The 6,912-nt window shown below is 33.0% G+C and overlaps 1 protein-coding gene across 3 annotated transcripts in view; it reads left to right on the top strand.

Moving 5' to 3' along the window:
* The first annotated feature begins 781 nt into the window (after nucleotides 1-781).
* Nucleotides 782-6,912, top strand: part of LOC112466598 — a 33,674-nt gene continuing 27,543 nt past the window's right edge. Inside the window, exons 1-2 of one of the 3 annotated variants that reach the window (XM_025034765.1) lie at nucleotides 782-985; nucleotides 6,139-6,162. The gene's annotated coding sequence lies outside the window, so the exon portion shown is untranslated. The remainder of the gene's footprint in view (nucleotides 986-6,138; nucleotides 6,163-6,912) is intronic. The other 2 variants (XM_025034768.1, XM_025034766.1) reach the window with 2 other exon arrangements.

Below are 6,912 nucleotides of genomic sequence, written 5' to 3'. Positions count from 1 at the left end.
AGACGTTGCGCCCAAACCACATCATGCAAACGCCACGATATTAAGTGCGTCAAAAGAACAAAATGGTCGAACTGTAAGGATGGTCGATATAATTGAGAGATGACTCTTGGTATATGTATATATTTGATAACTGGTACAATGGTATTTGCGGGAACGAACGTAATTGCGACTTGGCTCTTCTCAGGACTATTCGAGACTGGAAATTTGTTATTTTGTTCTTTTTGACGCACTTAATATCGTGGCGTTTGCATGATGTGGTTTGGGCGCAACGTCTTGCGACGCATGATATTGTTGCGTAATTATGTATAATCTCTGCACTTGAGAAGGACCCAATCGGGGTCGAAACGTTGTGAGACGAATAAATATGGAAATTGGCCAGTTGGGTCGCTTAATCTCGATTATTAATAAATTAATATTTTTTGCGTAACTTTAACTTATTTTTACTTTTGAAATATTTTAGTTGAGATTTACCAAAATATTCAACGTGGAAAATAAAAGAAACTTATAAGAAATTCTTATCATCTAAAATTTATTTTGCATGAAATTGTGTGGTACTTATTTATCTGCAAATTCGAGATCCTTGAGATTAAAGTGTTTTATATACCACGACACGTGTATGAACATTTATCGCTCGAAACAATTTACATATTTATACGTCGTACCGTATGGTTTACAAAATTGACGAGTTCGCGGTTTCTCAACCGCACGCGCCGATGACGAGTTGCAAAAGCGTTGCAGGAATTGTTCGCGAAACCTTTAATGCGCCGCCATCGATAACTTCTACCTTGCCTACCGTTTAATTATGGAGAATGAAACGCTCGTTCGAACGATCACGCCGTTACGTCAGTGGAAAACGTGATTTCGCCTCGTCTTTGTCGACAGTTCTAAGGATCTATGAATTCAACAAGGAAGTAGGAAGAATCGGCTGTCTCTGATTTTTTTTACTTCTCCAGAAGGACAGCTGTTTCATGACATGGGACAAAAAGTTAGTAAAAATAAAGTTAAGAGAATTTTAATTTTAATGATGAAAAGGTGGAAAGAGAAATCAATATTTGTGTGCTTTTCTCATCAAAAATAAAAAAGGGTATATACATTCGTTACTAATGGAGATATCATAATGGACATTTATAAGGATAATCTTTAAATACATTAAGGATAATCTTTAAAATGGTAATTAACACAAATGTAATGTAATATTGATGTTAATTGGTTGTTTTTATTACTTTCTCGCACACGCCAATTTATAATGATAAATATTCTAAAGGAATTACTTGATTAAAATTTTTATATTTCCTCGAATCACTAATCTTACCTGTTTTTTAGAAATTAACACAGATATTATAACAATATACATATATATACATATATAATCTAACTACTTTTAAAATAAAGTTAATTGAAAAATATTAAATTGTTATGATAAAAGATATTAGGTGTAGGTAATGTGAATATTGAAGTTATAATAATTTTAAATATACTGCTGTATTGAATATAGTTTAACTTAATTTAATTCGCCTCGTTTTACCGATAATCGTGCTAAAGATATTTTTGGTTGAAGATGTAGAGTCATTAAATCGAAAAGATATATAACTTTAACGGAAATGAGGACAACAATTGCAATTATTATCTGACAAACACTTATTTATTGATCGAGTGTATTATTTATAGGATCAGACACAAGCAGGATTAATTATATGAAAAGCTTATCGTATTTTATTTATATCTAACGTAACACTGCGGTAGATGCGATAGGCGCGCGATTAAGATAATAAACAGGAATTAATTACGTCATGAAGCCATCGCGTTTCTTGGGAATGTTTACGCTTATCCGCCTACAAATTCGATCCTCTTAAACTTATTAATGTTATCTGAGGTTTTATCTCGCCGATAATATCACTCTTATTGTGTTGTTTTTATGTGAAGTCATCTTTTGATTACAAACAATTACGAGTGGGGCCATGTTTCTTAATAACTAAGAGACAATGTGTATTTTATTGCGTTATTTTAAGCGACGAAGAGAATAGTTCAATTCATTCTTATATTCTTTCGTTTTATTTTATTGGTTGCAAAACATGTTGGTTATTAACAATAACGTCATTGTGTATTCAGTAAAACAATAACTCATTCACAATGTATTACCGATATTTTACAATTTGCATTTTTAATCTACATTTTGTTTTGTAATGTGTATATTTCTTATAATTAAATATTAAAATAGTATCAATAAATTTCGTGACTTTTTTATGGAACTCTTAAACTGATTGCCAATTAATCGGAAGTGATTTTATTTTTTCTGATCGCGCACTGCGATTGGCATTGGTTTGTTTACAGCAATTGACGTTGATCGAAAAGAAAAAAAAACGCGCTGTAACGTAGTAAACTTGTTTACGCCTAGCTGTGTGTGCGAACCCGTGACGCTAGTTTACTCTCCATTTCCTGGTTTTCCGGGATGTTACGATTTCGAGTAAATCCCGCTTTTAATCGGCAACAAGTAGCCGGCAATAACAATGTTATTTACTAACATTACTAACAATACCGCGGAAGAATGCGCGGTAATGTAATAATATTTTAAACCAGTTACGAACTTATTAATGTGCACGTGTATATATGAGTTCCTCTCGCGTCGGCCTATGTTTAAAAAAAAATAAGAATGGGTTAACGAAATATATCTCATATTAATTGTATCTAATATATAAGCTATATTTTTAAAAGCTAAGCATTTTATCTCCCACGCGCGTCGAATTTTTAGAGAATCTCAGGAGTATCCCGCATGTTGTAATTTACATAAAATAATTTGTGCGAAATGTAAATACTTTCTAGCTCGTGGCGGCTTTCCTTAGAATCAAAAGGAAGGGAAAGTGATCTCTCGCTCGTCGGACGGTATACGCAAGAGGTTCTTCGCAGTTTCGGTTCTTGAATCAACAGCTTCCGGATTTATACGAAGTGCTTCTAATTCTCTCGTCTTCGAGATTTTCTCCGGAGAAACTTCGGGGATTAAACTGAATCGCGCGCAGCCGAAAATAATGCCGCTTTCGCCCTCATGCACTCGGATATAAACTCCGCGCTCTGCCAGGCCACGGCTCGAAAATAGTCACAACATTTAGGGTGGCAACCCGTGGCTTCTAGAGCGACGCACGCGTGTCGTCGTGACGCATGAACCTCCCCCTCCTTCCTCATCTCCCTCCCTTAATCTCGCGTAAACCTATTCAATTGGCTCCTCTGAAGAAAATTGTTATGTCGAGTAGCTTGAGGCGAGAAATCTTTGATTCAAAATTAGAAGACGGTTAATTTCGTTGCTTTCTCCCTTGTTTTCTTTAAAAATTTTGAATCAATCTTACTAATGGATTCTTATTTGTTTAAAGTGTTTTACTTAACTCATTGTCAGATATTTATTGAACCCAGATTAAAGCATAAATAAAACTAATGCAAATGAAAGACATTGAATTGTATAATATTCATTTAAACGAGAACCATTTTATTTATTTTTTACATACATGGTGTTAAAAAGAGGATCCGAGTCTTTTGACCTAGATTATGCATTAATCATTAAGAGGAGTAAAAAATGTTTGGTTAACATCTAGGTCGAAAAATCAACATTAAGGTCGAAAAAATAAGTTGATGTCAAAGATAAAAATGACTTTTTTATTTTATTAATATAGGTGACTTGTTTGCATTTTTTTGTAATCGTAAGTCTCTTTTTATAATTAAGTAGATCTTCTAGTTATTTTGCATTTAAAGATAGTAAGGCAAGATTGTCAAAATGAATAGAGATATCTGATATTTTGTATCAGAGTATAAAGATAAAATGTCTGTCATATAAATTTATGCAAAAATATACTCGTCATTTGTGTAAAAAATTTTTTCTTTTTATTTTTTGATCTAGCATTTTTTTTGTTTAATTGACATTATACATTTTTATGTCTTTTATTTATATTAGTTTTATTTATGTTTTAATTTGTATTTAAACAAATATTAAACTGATTGATTTAAAACTTTAATTACTTTTTTTTACTAACGATATATCTAAAGAGTTGCAAAGTATTATTCAATTAATTAATTGAATAGGTAATTAAATTTAAATTAAAAGTAAAAAAATTTGTCTTTTCTTCTCTCTGAAAAACATTTTATATCTTTTTACTTCTCAAATATAAAACTAAATGAAAATTATATAATCTTTCTTGACGATCTTATTACAACTCAGTGAATTGGTTTCTAACGATAAGATATGCAAAAATAGATAAAAGACGGTTCGATACATCTGGGACATTCTGCAAACAATATCATTGGTGGCGACCCTGACATTAGAAACGCTAAGTCCTAATAAAAAAGAAGGCCTGGAAATGTCTAATTGCGATTATGCAACGCGAATAACGCGATAATATTTTACGTCCATTTTATCTCTAGTTAGGCATTTATTCCACATTTCGACGATGCAAGGTCGAGGCATAAATTATTGACGAGGCGCACCTGTCGCCGTGTGTGCGAAAACAATTTCCTTCGTTAGAAGGGGGTAACCACCAGCTGGTGAGTACCACGTGAGATACGTCAGCCGAAAAATTCGTAACCAATTGCATTACATTAATATAAATTAGCACGCTCGAGGAAACCCCGGGAGCGCGATTCAGATGCGACGGATGATTAAATTACGTGCTACACAAAGGTGTTATATCGTTATATGGAGTATAACGAGACAACTTTCTGCCCTGAAAGATTAATCAAGAAGCGTAACCCAGATCCGATGGAACCATTAGATTGTGCGTTATCCAAACGCCACACAAAGATGAATCGCATAACTTGACTATTTTATGAAGTGTTCCAAGATAGGCGAATATTGATTAGTATAACTAATTAATTACTGGATTACAGTGGCTCTCAGATCGAGGAATGATTATTTTGGCAACAACACTCGAGATTAATTATCAATTTGCTGATTGATTTCGCCGAAATGAAAGTGTCCTTCTTGATTCTTTTAGTTGCGTTTTTTCTTACGTCATGGAATTAGTTTAAATATACGCGTTAATATGTTTAATAATTAAAACCGAAGGAAGTAAAGAAATTAAGTTAGTAAAGTTAGTGTTGTTATTAGTGTCATCACTTATTAGTGATATTTATTTAGATGACAATATATATTTAGCAATAACAATTACCTTGGTTCACTAGTCCAATATCCCTTCAGTCTTAATTTATTGAACCTTAAATAACCTTATTGTGATTACAATTAAATTATTTAAAAAGAATCGTACATTTTCAGTTGTATAATTTCCTTTTTCTTTTAATGAGCTCGAATGATTATTATCGGTCGGCCGGATATGAAACCTTTATAATGTGACGTCACGAAGGGGTGCGACTAGAGAAAGTCTATCGATCACTCGATATTCTTATTATCTTCCTCCTCGAGAAAGACAAAGCGGCTTATAATCTATAAATATATTTTTCCTGCTACTTCGTCTAATGTGCGTCGATTCAGTTAGCGGGCCTTGAACGCGGGCCACACGTTCTATAATAATCTTCGACAAAAAGAAGGAAAAAGAGGAGGAAGGGACACAATCTCTTCGACGGAATCGTACAGATTCGAGGCTCGATGACTCGTGTCCGGTCGATCACAATCGAGCGAATATAGTTGCCAAAAGAGTTATATTCCGTGATATCTATTATCAAACAAATGGTTATCGCTCTGATTAACTCACGTAGCACATGTAGGCAAGAAATATATATATATATATATATATATATACGGTGTCCTATAATAATCCATAAAGATTTTTTCCGCTTATAATTTTAATTGCAGGACTACGTTATTTCCCGCTAATTTTACTGGTGAAAAACCGATTTCCTGTTTCAAGAGATGCACCTTGAAACTCTGTGACGTCGATTGCGGGAAATCCGGCGGTTACATCGTTACCATGCTGAATCGATTTGGTCTTCGATATTTATGAATACATTTTGAGAGAAAATCGCAGATCCGCCGTTTCTTGTTTCCGTTCGGTGCGAATCGCGTCTCACTTTTTGTTTGTTTTTGTTATCATAATCGCTTATATTGATAAAAGTGTGCGTTTGAACTGAGCATCTGCCGGTCACGTATAGCCATTAAAATCTGCATAAGGTTTAATCGTGTCTCTTTCTTTTTTGCTGTTTCAGATCCATATTCGTTGTCCCATCTCGGTGAGTTTCCCATTTCGCAACAAAATTATATTCTTTCACTCCTTTACTAACCTTCACTATCGATTTAATTTAATTCAGCTTTGTTTACTTTATCTGCCGTTCTTCCTGATTAACAAGTATAATTACTCGATGTCTCGACTTCTCCTTCGTCTCCCCTCGCCGTATTATTGCGGCATTGCATGCTCTTAAACACTTGCCATTTATTCTATTTCATGCATTTCGCTTCACTTCGCTTTCTATTCTATCTCATTTTATATTAATCTTATCAGGAACGAATTAATAATAGAGGAGATCGACTTTGCGAAATTTAATAAGATTAAAAAAACGTATCAAGGACTCATATTTTATTATCTCTGTAATAATGCATCGTGAGAGATTAGAAGAGGATTAAACATACGCTCAGTTTTCACGATTTCTGATTAGCGTAATCAAGATTTGTCTCCATTTCAAATATACAGGGTGAAGAAAATATGTTGAAATCACAAATATAGCGACAACAAATTATTAAAAAGAAAAAACGTTTTACATAAAAGTTTCACAGTTTTAAGCAGGAAATTTAATGCATACCAACAATTTTTTCTACCATGTGTTTTTTTATAAAATATCAAAGTATATTTAAAATATCAACGTCATTAATATTTTTTTTAAATAAAATCACATGTACGGTTTTATTTTTAGTTTATTTATTTTGGTAAAAATTACTGAATTTTTTGTCTTCATATTTTTATTGTAAAAAAGTGTCAAAAAATT

This window comes from Temnothorax curvispinosus, unplaced genomic scaffold (genome assembly GCF_003070985.1).
Source record: "Temnothorax curvispinosus isolate PA1 unplaced genomic scaffold, ASM307098v1 QBEX01016424.1, whole genome shotgun sequence".
NCBI lineage: Eukaryota > Metazoa > Arthropoda > Insecta > Hymenoptera > Formicidae > Temnothorax > Temnothorax curvispinosus.
This window is presented reverse-complemented; position numbering and strand designations above follow the sequence as displayed.